General features: G+C 39.7%; 1 pseudogene; it reads right to left on the bottom strand.

Moving 5' to 3' along the window:
* Nucleotides 1–1,744: 1,744 nt before the first annotated feature.
* On the bottom strand, nt 1,745–12,889 carry LOC129024050 (large ribosomal subunit protein eL32-like; annotated as a pseudogene).
* Between the last annotated feature and the right edge of the window lie 345 nt (nt 12,890–13,234).

Raw genomic sequence — 13,234 nt, 5'->3', positions numbered from 1 at the left:
CTTTGTGCTTCAGGCTGGAATGCAGTGGCATGATCTTGGCTCACTGCACTGCAACCTCTGCCTCCCGAGTAGCTGGAATCACAGGCGTGTGCCACCATGCCTGGCTAATTTTTATATTTTTAGTAGAGATGTGGTTTCGCCGTGTTGGTCAGGCTAGTCTCAAACTCCTGGCCTCAAGAGATCATCCCGCCTTGGCCTCCCAAAGTGCTGGGATTACAGGTGTGAGCCACTGCACCTGGCTGCATATCCATACTCTTCTAAAGACCAAATCATTTTACCAGGTGGCTTTCAGCTGCCTACCAGAGGCACTGGGTGTTCCTGTCTCAGCCATCCCATGAAGAGCGGTCAGCATTGCTAGGGTAGGATTCAGAACCTGTAGACAACAATAAACCCATGAGCGCCAACCACACCAGTCACCTCCTGGCCCCTCCTCCCTCTCTTCTGCCTCTGAATACATAATCTTGAAAGGGGCCCACAATGATCCATTAATGCCACTCTCTTTATGATCATGTCTTTAAAATGTATTTCCCCTGGATTTTTTTGTCCTCACACAGTCCTCTTTAGAATCTGAATGACTACATTTTAGTACAATTCCTTCTCATCTTGAGGTATATTTCCTAAACTTCTTAGAGATACCAACAACAGATACTCGTTTCAAGAGTCTCTCTTTAAGGGTCTCTCCTGTCCATCCCCTTCCCTCCAGCCCCCACTTTTCCACCAACCTTTCCACCAGATCACCACAACAGGAGTTACACAGCATGCCCAGAAAAATCTCCTGCCTTAATGAAATTTGTCTTTTTAGATTTGCAACCCTATTTGTAATGCTAGAGGTATTTTCCCAAGAGAGGTATTTTATAAATCATTGGGAGACCATTATCCCATAACCACATCTGAGACCATGGATGTTTTCTCACTAAGAAAATTTAGATATTTTCAAAATTTACCTAGATAGGAACAGATTATTTTCAGCTGCAAATTCCTTTCTGGTGCAGATCAAAATTGTGATAATTTTTTTAAATATGTAAGTCACTTATAGTTAAATTACACAAGCACACCAATAGTGCACCTAATAAGATTTTGAAGTCCTTTATGTTTGAGGCTAAGAGTCAAACTCTTGTTTTGTCTTTATCAATGATGACTGCAAATTTTACAGAGGGTAATAGGGGAAGAATCTTCCTTAAATCAATCATAGGTAAATACTAACATCTCTCTATATTAGGTGCCAGGATTGACTCTGAAGAAAGTGGCAAAGGGTGTATCTCTTTCCCTCTTCTAGTGACTTGTCATCATGCCTGAAATCACACCATTAGATGCTTTTCCTCTTAGTCTTACAGGTTTTTTGCTCTTTAGGAGCCCCTCTACTATTCTTTAAATTTTTTTTTTTTTTTGAGACAGAGTCTCACTCTCTCACCCAGGCTGGAGTGCAGTGCTGCAATCTTGGCTCACTGCAACCTCCGCCTCCAGAGTTCAAGAGATTCTCCTGCCTCAGTCTCCCGAATAGCTGGGATTACAGGTGTGCGCCACCACGTCTGGCTAATTTTTGTGTTTTTAGTAGAGACGAGGTTTCGCCATGTTGGCCAGACTGATCTCAAACTCCTGACCTCGGGTGATCCGCCTGCCTCGGCCTCCCAAAGTGCTGGGATTACAGGAGTGAGCTGCCACGCCAGGCCCCCTCTACTATTTTTTTTTTTTTTTTGGCAGTTTTTATGGTTTTCTTTAAACACAAAACATGCACATGAGCCGCCTATTCATTTTCTTTGCTGCGCAGTATGGCATTGAGGTTGGTGACTCTGATGGCCAGCTGGGCTGCTCTTTCCACGATGGCCTTGCAGTTCTTGGAGGAAACATTGTGAGCGATCTTAGCACAGTAAGATTTGTTGCACATCATCAGCACTTCCAGCTCATTGATGTCATGGACCAGGAATTTCCGGAAACCACTGGGCAGCATCTGCTTTGTTTTTTTGTTGCCCCCATAACCAACGTTGGGCATCAAGATCTGGCCCTTGAACCTTCTACAAACCCTATTGTCAATACCTCTGAGTTTCTGCCAGTTAGGCTTGATTTTGACATATCAGTCTGACTGGTACAGGATGAACTTCTTGGTTTTCTTTTTGACAATCTTGAGTTTCACAAGGGGTCTGAGGGCAGCTGTGATGCCAAGGAGGAGATGGCTGCAACCTCTGTAGGCAGCGCTGAGGAAGAGAGAATATCCTCTACTATTTTATTTTATTGTTTTATTTTTTGAGACAGAGTCTTGCTCCATTGCCCAGGCTGCAGTGCAGTGGCACAATCATGGCTCACTACAGCCTCAACCTCCTAGGCTCAAATGATCCTCCTGGGATTACATGTGTGAGCCACCATGCCAGGCCCATTTCTTTTTAAGTTAAGCATTTTATCACGCCTGTAATCCCAGCACTTTGGGAGGCTAAGGCAGGCTGATCACCTGAGATCAGGAGTTTGAGACCAGTCTGGCCAACATAGTGAAACCCCATCTCTACTGAAAATACAAAAAAAAAAAAAAAAATTGGCCAGGCATGGTGGCCAAACACCTGTAATCCCAGCTACTCGGGAGGCTGAGGCAGGAGAAATGCTTGAACCCAGGAGGCAGAGGTTGCGGTGAGCTGAGATTGCACCACTGCACTCCAGCCTGGGCAACAAGAGCAAAACTCTGTCTCTAAATAAATAAATCAAATAATAAATTAATTAAGCATTTTATTTTGAGATAATTATAGATTCACATGCAGTTGTAAGAAAAAGTATAGAGACATTTCCATATATCCTTTACCCAGTTTCCCCAATGGTAATATCTTGCAAAACTTTAGTACAATAACACAAGCAGGATATTGACACTATTACATTGTCAACACAGGTACAGAACATTTCCGTCATCACAAGGATTCCCTCATGTTGCCCTTTTATGGCTATACTCCTCTCCCATCTCACCTTGATCCCTGGCAACCACTAATCTGTTATCCACTTCTATGACTTTGTCAAGAAAGTTACAGAAATGGAATCATACAGTATATATAGCCTTTTCTTTCTTTCATTTTCTTTTTCTTTTCTTTTCTTTTTTTTTAGAAACAGGGTCTCATTCTGTCACCCGGGCTGGAGTGCAGGAGCTTTGACCTGGGCTCAAGCAATCCTCCTGTCATTGCCTCCTGAGTATCTGGACTACAGTGCGCACCAGCATACCTGATTATTTTTTAAATTTTTTGTAGAGATAGGGTCTCACTATGTTTCCCAGACTGGTCTTGAACTCCTTGAATTCCTGGCGTTAAGCAATTTTCCCACCTCAGCCTCCCAAAGTGCTAGGATTACAGGTGTGAGCCACTGTGCCCAGTCAGTTTTTTTTTGTTTTTTTTTTTGTTTGTTTGTTTTGTTTTTAACTATTGAGTTTTCAGTGTTCTTTATAGATTCCATATACCAGTCCTTTGTTGGATAATTGGTTTACAAGTATTCTCTCCCAGTTTGTAGCTTGTCTTTTCATCTTCTTAGCAGAATCTTTCCTAGAGAAAAATTTTTAAATTTTGTTGAGGTCCAACTTATCAATTTTTCACTTATGGCTTGTACTTTCGATGTTAAGTCTAAGATCCCTTTGCCTCTGCCTAAACCCCGACAATTTTCACCTATATTATTTTCTAAAAGTTTTCTAATTTCATGTATTACATTTAAGTTGTGACCCACTTAAGTTAATTGTTGTTCATAAAGAGTAAGATTTAGGTCAAGGTTCATTTTTTTGCCTATGGATGTCCAATTGCTCCAACATCATTTGTTGAGAAATCTTTATTTTCTCCATTTAGCTGTTGTGCACCTTTGTCAAAGATCATTTCACCAAACTTGTGTGGGTCTATTTATGGGTTCTGTGTCCTATTCTATTGATCTATGTGTCTTTCCCTCCACCAATAACACACAGTCCTAATTATTGTAGCTATATGATAAGTCTTGAAATTGGGTATAGTAATTCCTCCCACTTTATTCTTCTTTAAATTTTGTTTTTATTGAGGCCGGGGATGGCGGCTCACGCCTGTAATCCCAGCACTTTGGGAGGCTGAGGCGGGTGGATCACCTGAGGTCAGGAGTTCGAGACCAGCCTGACCAACATGGTGGAACCCCATCTTTACTAAATACAAAAAGTTAGCCAGAGGTGGTGGCCCATGCCTGTAATCCCAGCTTCTTGTGAGGCTGAGGTAGGAGAATTGCTTGAACCTGGGAGGCAGAGGTTGCAGTGAGCTGAGATCGTGCCTCTGCACTCCAGCCTGAGTAACAAGACCGAAACTCCATCTCAAAAAAAAAAAAAAAATTGTTTTCACTAGTCTAGTTCCTTACCTTTCCATATAAATTTTAGAATAATCTTGTGTATATCTGTAAAAATTCTTGCTGGGAATTTGATAGTATTTGCATTAAACCTGTATATCAATTGATGTATTTACTATGTTGAATCTTCCAATCCGTGAACATAGTATATTTCTCCAGATATTTAAATCTTTTATTTCTTTCATCAACATTTTTGTAGTTTTCACCATATAAGTCCTATATGTTTTTTTCATTTTTATCGTGTTTAAATATACATAAAATGTATCATTTTAACCTTTTTTTTTCTTTTTTTTTTGAGACAAGATCTTGCTCTGTCACCCAGGCTGGAGTGCAGTGGCGCGATCACAGCTCAATACAACCTCCACCTCCTGGGTTCAAGCTATCCTCCCACCTCTGCCTACCTAGTAGCCGGGACCACAGGCACACACCACCATGCCTGGCTAATTTTTGTATTTTTTTTGTTGAGACAGGGTTTTGCCATGTTGCTCAGGCTGGTCTCAAACTCCTGGACTCAAGTGATCTACTTGCCTCAGCCTCCCAAAGTGTTGGGATTACAGGCGTGAGCCACTGCGCCTGGCCTTAACCATTTTTAAGTGTATAGTTCGGTGGCATTAAATATATTCATAATGTTGTGCAACCATCATTACTTTCCATCTCCATAATTCTTTTCATCATGTAAACTGAAACTCTATACCTATTAAACATAACTCCCCATTTCCCAATTCCCCCAGCCCCTGGCAGCTACCATTCTACTGTCTTTTTCTATGATTTTGACTATTCTAAGTACCTCATATAAGTGGAATCATATAGTATTTGTCTTTTTATGACTGGCTTATTTCACTTAGCATAATGTCTTCAAGGTTTATCCATGTTGTAGCATGTGCCAGAATTTCCTTCCTTTTTAAGGCTGAATAATATTCCATTGTAATGGATAGACTACATTTTGCTTACCCATCTATCTGTTGATGGACATTTGGATTGCTTCTACATTTTAGCATTTGTGAATAATGCTGCTATAAACATGGGTATATAAATATCTCTTCAGGACTCTGCTTTCAATTCTTTGGGGTATATACCCAGAAATGGAATTGTTGAATCATATGACAATCCTATTTGTAATTTTTAAAAGAACTGTCATGCTGTTTTCCACAGTGACTGTATCATTTTATATTCCCACCAACAGTGTATAAGGGTTCCAATTTCTCCACATCCTTACCAACACCTTTTACTTTCTGTTTGTTTGTTTGTTTGTTTTTGTTTTTTTGAGACAGAGTCTCTCTCTGCTGCCCAGGCTGGAGTGCAGTGGTGCGATCTCGGCTCACTGCAACCTCTGTCTCCCAGGTTCAAGTGATTCTCCTGCCTCTGCCTGCTGTGTAGCTGGGACCATAGGTGCAAGCCACCACGCCAGCTAATTTTTGTATTTTTAGTAGAGACGGGGTTTTGCCAGGCTGGTCTTGAACTCCTGACCTCAGGTGATCCACCTGCTTTGGCCTCCAAAAGTGCTGGGATTACAGGCATGAGCCACTGCACCCAGCCCTACTGTCTGTTTTTTTAAATAGTAGCCACCCTAATAGGTGTGAGGTGTTATATTATTGTAATTTTGATTTGCAGTTCCCAAATGATTAATGATATTGAGCATCTTTTCATGTGCTTATTGGCCATCTATATATCTTCTTTGGAGAATGTTATGTTTTGTTCTGAATTATTTTAAATGATACTTTATTTTCAATTGTGAAAATGTTCACATGTGCATTGCCAGTATATAAAAATACAATTGATTTTTAATGTTATTCTTGAACACTGTCTTTGCTGAAATCACTTATCAGTTCTAGTAGGTTTTTGTTTTGTTTTGTTTTGTTTTGTTTTGTTTGTAAATCCCTTAGGATTTTCTACATATACTACCATGCCATCAACAAATAGGGACAGTTTGAAAGAATTCCTTCCAATCTGTATGCCTTATATTCCTTTTTCTTGCCTTATTGTGCTGGCTAGAACTTCCAGTACTATGTTGAATATGAGTAGTGAGAGTGGCCATTTTCGGCTTCTTCCCTATCCTAAGGGGAAAGCATTCAGTCTTTTGTTGTTTTTTAGATGGAGTCTCACTCTGTTGCCCAGGCTGAAGTGCAGTGGTGCAATCTCAGCTCACTGCAACCTTCACCTCCCAGGTTCAAGTGATTCTTCTGCCTCAGCCTGCTGAGTAGCTGGGATTACAGACATGTGCCACCATGCCCGGCTAATTTTTGTATTTTTAATAGAGACGGGGTTTCACCATATTGACCAGGCTGGTCTTGAACTCCTGACCTCATGATCCGCCCACCTTGGCCTCCCAAAGTGCTGGGATTACAGGCGTGAGCCAACACAACTGGCCAGCATTCAGTCTTTTATCATTAAGTATTATATTGACTGTAGGGTTTTTGTAGATGCTCTTTATCAAGTTGAAAAAGTTCCCCTCTATTCCTAATTTGCTAAGAGTTTTCTGATTATCATAAGTGGGTATTGAATTTTGTCAAATGCTTTTTCTTTGTCAATTGATATGGTCACATGAGTTTTCTTCTTTAGCTTAGTAATATGGTGAATTCTATTAAGTAGTTTTAGCAAATTGAACCAGCCTTGCACCCCAGGAATAAAGTCTACTTTATCATGTTGTGTAATTCTTTTTATATATTGTTGAATTTTATTTGCTAATGTTTAGTTAAGAACTTTTGCATGTATATTCATGAGGAAAATTGGTCTGTAATATCTTTTTTTTTTGTACTGCCTTTGTCTAGTTTTCTTACCAGGATAATAGCTTCATAAAATGAATTGAGAAGTGTTCCATCCTCTTCTATTTTCTAAAGCAGATTGTTTAGAATTAGTTTAATTCTTTTAAATTTGGTAGAATTTTCCAGTGGAATCATCTGATATTTCTTTTTTGGGAGAAGTTAAATTACAAATTCAATTTCCTTAATATATAGGGATTCAAACTATATATTTCATATTGGGTGAGTTGTTTTACTTTGTTATTTTTGATTAATTGGTCTATTTCCTCTAAGTTGTCAAATTTATGTGTAGAGTTGTTCATAGTATTCCCTTATTTTACTTTTGATGTCTGCAGGGTCTATAGTGATAGCCCCTATTTCATTTCTGATGTTGGTAATTTTATCTTTTTCTTTCTTTCTTTGTCAATCTTGATAGAGATTTGTCAATGTTATTGATGATTTCAAAGAGCAAGCTCTGTGTTTCATTGATTTTCTCTATTGTTTTGCTGTTTTCAATTTCATTGATTTCTGCTCTTATCTTTATTATGCATCTCCTTCTGCTTGGTTTGGGTTTATTTTGCTTTTCTTTTTCTAAATTTTTTTTCTTATAGCCACTACCAGGACCCATTTTTCTAAATTCTTGAGGTATATTCTGCTCTTGTTGAGTAGAGTATTCTATACATGTTGATTAGACCCTGTTGGTTGATGATATTGTTGAGCTTTTCTATATCCTTGCTGATTTTCTGGCTAGCTGTACTATCAGTTGTTGAGAGAGGGATGTTGATGTCTCTAATTGTGAATTTGCATATTTCTCCTTTCAATTCTATCAGATCTTGATTCACATACTTTGCTGCTCTGTTACTTAGTGCAAACACATTTTAGGAGTGCTATGTCCTTTTCGTGTACTGACCCATTTATCATTATAGAATGTCCTTTTCTGTCTGTGGTAACTTTCTTTTCTTTGCAGTCTACTTTATCTGATATAATAGAGCTACTCCTATTTTGTCGTGATTAATGCTTGTATTATATATCTTTTTCCATCCTTTTACTTTCAATCTGCCTTTATCATTATATTGTAAATAAGTTTCTTATAGACAGTATATAGCTGGGTCATGCTTTTTGATCCACTCTGCCAAAGTAGTATATTTAGACAATCTACATTAAATATAATTATATTTGCTACTTTATTTCTTGTTTTCTGTTTGTTATTTCTCCTTTTCATTTTCTATTTTCTTTCTCCTGCCTTCCATATTGATTTATTTATAGTGTTCTTTAGTGTATCTCTTTATATTGTTTTCTTATTGATTTCTCTAGGAATTACATTATACATACATATCTATCACGGTCTACTTGGGTCATCACTTTGCCAGTTTGAGTGAAGCGTAAAAATCTTACCTCTGTGTCTATTTATTCTCCCTCATTTATATAATTGTCTTGAAATTTCTTCCAGAGCCATTTAAAACTATATCAGTGTTATATTTTTTGCTTAAACTGTCAAATATGATTTATAAAACCCAGGAGGAGAAGGAAAGTCTATTGTATTTACCCAGATCTTTTGCTTGTCATGTTCTCTCTTCCTTTCTCATGTTCCAAGGTTACTTCTTTTATCATTTCCTTTTTGTTTAATGAACTTCCTTTAGCCATTATTTAGAGTAGATCTGCTGGTAACAAATTATCTTAGTTTCCCTGTATTTGAAAATGTCTTTATTTCCCCTTCATTCCTGAAGGGTATTTTCACTGGATATAGAAATGCATGTTGAGGCTGGGCACGGTGGCTCACACCTGTAATCCCAGCACTTTGGGAGGCCAAGGTGGGCGGATCACTTGAGGTCAGGAGTTTGAGACCAGCCTGGCCAACATGATGAAACCTCGTCTCTACTAAAAATACAAAAATTATCCGGGTGTGGTGGTGGGCACCTGTAGTCCCAGCTACTCGGGAGGCTGAGGCAGGAAAATCATTTGAACCCGGGAGGCAGAGGTTGCAGTAAGCCGAGATTGCACCACTGCACTCCAGCCTGGGTGGCAGAGCAAGATTCCATCTCAAAAAAAAAAAAAAAGAAAAGAAAAGAAATGCAGGTTGACAATTCTTTTCTTTTAGTACTTGAAAGATATTGTGCCACTTCCTTCTACTCTGTTTCCTAATGTGAAATCCTGTTATTTGGTTGTTTTTCTCCTGCCATAAGATGTCATTTCTCTTTTGATGCCTTCATAATTTTTTCTTTGTCTTTAATTTATAGAAGTTTGATTATATGTGTCTTAGTTTGAGTTTCTTTGGGTTTATTCTGTTTAGAGTTCACTCAGCCTCTTGAATCTATAGGTTTATGTCTTTTGCCAAATTTGGGGTGTTTTTAGCCATTATTTCTTTGAATACTTTCTTAGCCCTACCCTCTTTATCCTCTCCTTTTGGGTCTTCAGTAATACCAATGCTAGATCTTTTGTTAAAGTCCTACATGTTCCTGAGGCGCTGTTAATTTATTTATTTATTCTATATTTTATTTGGGTCAAGTGTGCTTGCAATTGCTCATTGCATTATTTTTATGATGGCTGCTTTAAAATTTGTGTCAGAAAATTTTATCTCATGTTTCATCTCAGTGTTGGCATCTAAAGATTATCTTTGTTCATTCAGTTTGAGATTTTCCTTGTTTCCAGTGTAATGACTGATTTTTGATTGAAACTTGGACATTTTGGGTATTATGTTATGACTCTGTATCTTATTTAAACCTGATGTTTTAGCTGGTTTTTTGGACACTACATTGGCAAGGGAACGGCGTGGGGTGTCCCCTCATTACTGCCAGGTCAGCATAGAAAGTCTATTCAGCCTCTGTTGACATCTCGGGGGTGTTCTTTATTATTGCTGGGTGGGGTGGGAGTTCAGACTCCTCACTAGGCCTCCACTGACACCTCAGGGAGAGGATAGCATCAATACTGCTGAGCAATGGTGAAAGTCCTGACTTTCTACTATGCTTCTTCTGGTACTGCCCAAGGAGGAAGGATGCGGGCTGGAAGTACAGGTTGCCTATGTGGTTTCCTCATCACTACCCAGAAGGGATAAATGTACTGGCTCCATACTTGGCCTTCTCTGAAGATATCCCAGTGGGTGGGTTAGGGCACATTGCTATAGCCTGGCAAGTGGAATTCTAGGCTCCCCACTTGGCCTCTGCTCGTATGAATGAGGATGGGGCTACCTTGGTTTTTTTTTTTCTGTGGTGTTTAGTCAGAGCAGAGCAGTTTCTGTCTAAAAGTTTTCTCTTTTCTTGTGTTGTTCCTTTCTTGGCCCTTTGGCCAGATAGAGCAGTTTTTGTTAGGCCTTTTTTAGTTTGCACTTATTGATATTTCCAAGTGCCATCTTCTTCAAAGTCTCCTCCTTTCAAAGAAAGTGCCTCCTTTCAAAGTCTTCTTATGTTTATTTCATATATAATGTCCAGAGTTTTTCACTGTACTTAGTAGGAGGAGTAAGGAAAAGTATGCCTACTTCTTCTTGGAAGCCGAAATTTCCAAGTTTTGAAGACTTGTTATTAAATCATACCATACATATGGAAAAGGGCACATATCTTAAGCATACAGGACAATGAAGCTTTACCAACAATACACCCATGTAACTAGAACGCAGATCAAGAAACCGAACACAACCAATACCTTTCAGAAGCTTCCTTACGTTCCCTCTGATCACGAGCCCCCCACCCCTGCAAAGTTAACCACTATCCTAATTCCTGACAGTATAGATTAGTGCTCTCTATCTTTGTGCTTTATATAATGGGCCCCTTTAAAATATGTAAATACCCCTGGGAGATTTAATGTCCTAAGATATCATTGACCAACACCTTACAATGAATTAATTTATCATATAATTTTATTTACATTTGATAACAATACATTTATTAATAACATTATAAAACACATTAAAGTTATAATAACCTTTCTCATGCTTCATATCATTTGATTCTTACAAATGCCTATGAAATAGATTGTATTATTAACCTCATTTAAGGTGAGAAAATTTAGGCTCAAAGAAGTTAAACGATTTGTCTAAGGTCACCCAAGTAACAGGCAGAAAGATTTGGCAGCCCTGGAAGAAAGGGACCTTCTTTGTCCACCTGTCCATGCATCAATTTCAGAGAAGAATCTGATTGGCTCTGGTTTAGTCTTCTGACCACTAAATGTCAAGGGTGGGAAAGGACACTGATTGACCTACCCATCATAGTCATGTGGAGTCAGGGAGGGGATCTTCAAGGGACCCAGAGGAGGGATTGAGAAAGCAAGCTAGACAGACAAAACTTCACTTACCACAGCCCCTAGTGGGAACAAAAACAATTATTCCTATTTCTTGATTTTTATGGACGTGTTAAAATAATCAAAACTCCTGTGTCTTTTTTTTTGCCTCATTCTCTGTATCCACATATGACTCATTTTAAGAGTTTAGAATCACATTTTGTATTACCTGGAATGGATTGGAATGGAAGAGACTCTTTATCCTCTTAGTATATAGATGAGGGAAAGGAGGATGATAAGACAGTATTTTGCCCAATTTCATATACATACTTGTTTTATGTTTTTTCCTCCACATTCGTGTATCATAAGAATAACTTTATGAAATTAACAATTTAATGAAAAAAATTATTCTCTAACCCCAATGCCCCAACATATTTTCATGTGTCTTCCAGTCTTTGTCAAGTTATCTATTTATCTATATTTATATACTTATATATAAATACCATCAAGCCTGGTTAATTTCTTATGTTTTTGTAGGGACAGGGTCTCGCCATGTTGAGCAGGCTAGTCTCGAATTCCTGGCCTCAAGTGATCCTCCCATCTCGGCCAAAGTGTTGGGATTACAGTCATGAGCCACTGTGCCTGGCCACTCACTGATTGTTTTGATCCTAGCAGAAAATCATTCAAAGCAAAACCTCTCAGGGACATCAACATTTGAGAAGGAGACCCTTTTAAGACAGAAAAGTGTTCCTGAACTGGAGAGAGGAAATCTGCTCTTAGAAGGCCCTCTACTAAAAGACAGACTTTGCCATAGTGCTGGTGTTGCAAAGCCAGTAAGACAGTCCCCACCCGCCAAGGGCTCGAGTTCCTGGTTTCATTTCATGCACCTTTGGTAACCTCCAGCTAAATGCAGCCTGCCCCACCTCTGCCTAGAATAATAAGGGGTTCTTGGACTCTCCATCAATAGGTCCTGTCAGAAAAGCCATCTGTATCATTCCAGGTCCTGGCAGGAAACAGATGGCACCCTCAGATTGAGTAAATTGAGAAGAGTTTAATAAAGAGAATATTTACAAAGGAATATCAGGGTATAGGGAAACCACAGGCCAGAAGGAGCAGAAGGAGAAAGCAATCACTGGAAACTGGAGAGAGAAAATCCTGTGAAGAGGGCCTCTTGACAGGAGCTGTAGCTTTTGATCCAGGGACACAGCAAGCCAGCTCTCAAGGAGGTATTTGGGGGAAATAAATACTCTGACCTCTCTCCTTTGGGTTTCCCACCTCCTGCTGGTAGCCAAGGTCAACTGGAAGGCAGAGGGCATAGGAACCGTTTGATGGAGTTCATCCAGGCCCGCCTCTAGGAGCATAGAGTGGGTGGAGAAGGGTGGGGTGGGTCTGGAGGGGTCAAAGGAAGCCATGTGGTCCACCATGTGATTTTGGAAATACTCTGCTGCAGTTCTTTGTCCAGGTTGGTTGCTATCAGTGCTTCTGGTGGGGTTGGGGGTGGAGGTGGGGGGTTGGGGTGGCCTCTTCCTGAGTATTTCTAGCAGGAGGTAGAGCAAGTTACCTGGTCCTGTTCTGCCTGGGTTGTAGGCTCTCTGTTCATCTCCAGTGCCCACAAAAGGCAGTGTCATCCACGAAAGAGGATACCTGCTCTGAGCCCCAGCCTCTAGGCAGGGGGCTACCTTCCCATACCTGTCCTGCCAGTCTTCTTTTTCTTTTTCTTCTCTTCTTTTCTTTTTTCTTTTTCTTTTTTTTTTTTTTTTTTTTTTTTGGTGGAGTCTCATTCTGTCGCCCAGGCTGGAATGCAGTGGCACAATTTCTGCTCACTGCAACCTCTGCCTCCTGGGTTCAAGCGATTCTCCTGCCTCAGCCTCCCGAGTAGCTGGGGCTACAGGTGCGTGCCACCAAGCCTGGCTAATTTTTGTATTTTTAGTAGAGATGGAGTTTTACTATGTTGGCTAGGCTGGTCTCAAATT

This window comes from Pongo pygmaeus, chromosome X (genome assembly GCF_028885625.2).
Source record: "Pongo pygmaeus isolate AG05252 chromosome X, NHGRI_mPonPyg2-v2.0_pri, whole genome shotgun sequence".
Taxonomy (NCBI): Eukaryota; Metazoa; Chordata; class Mammalia; order Primates; family Hominidae; genus Pongo; species Pongo pygmaeus.
Note: the sequence above shows the minus strand (reverse complement) of the source record. Positions and strands in the feature narration are given on the sequence as shown.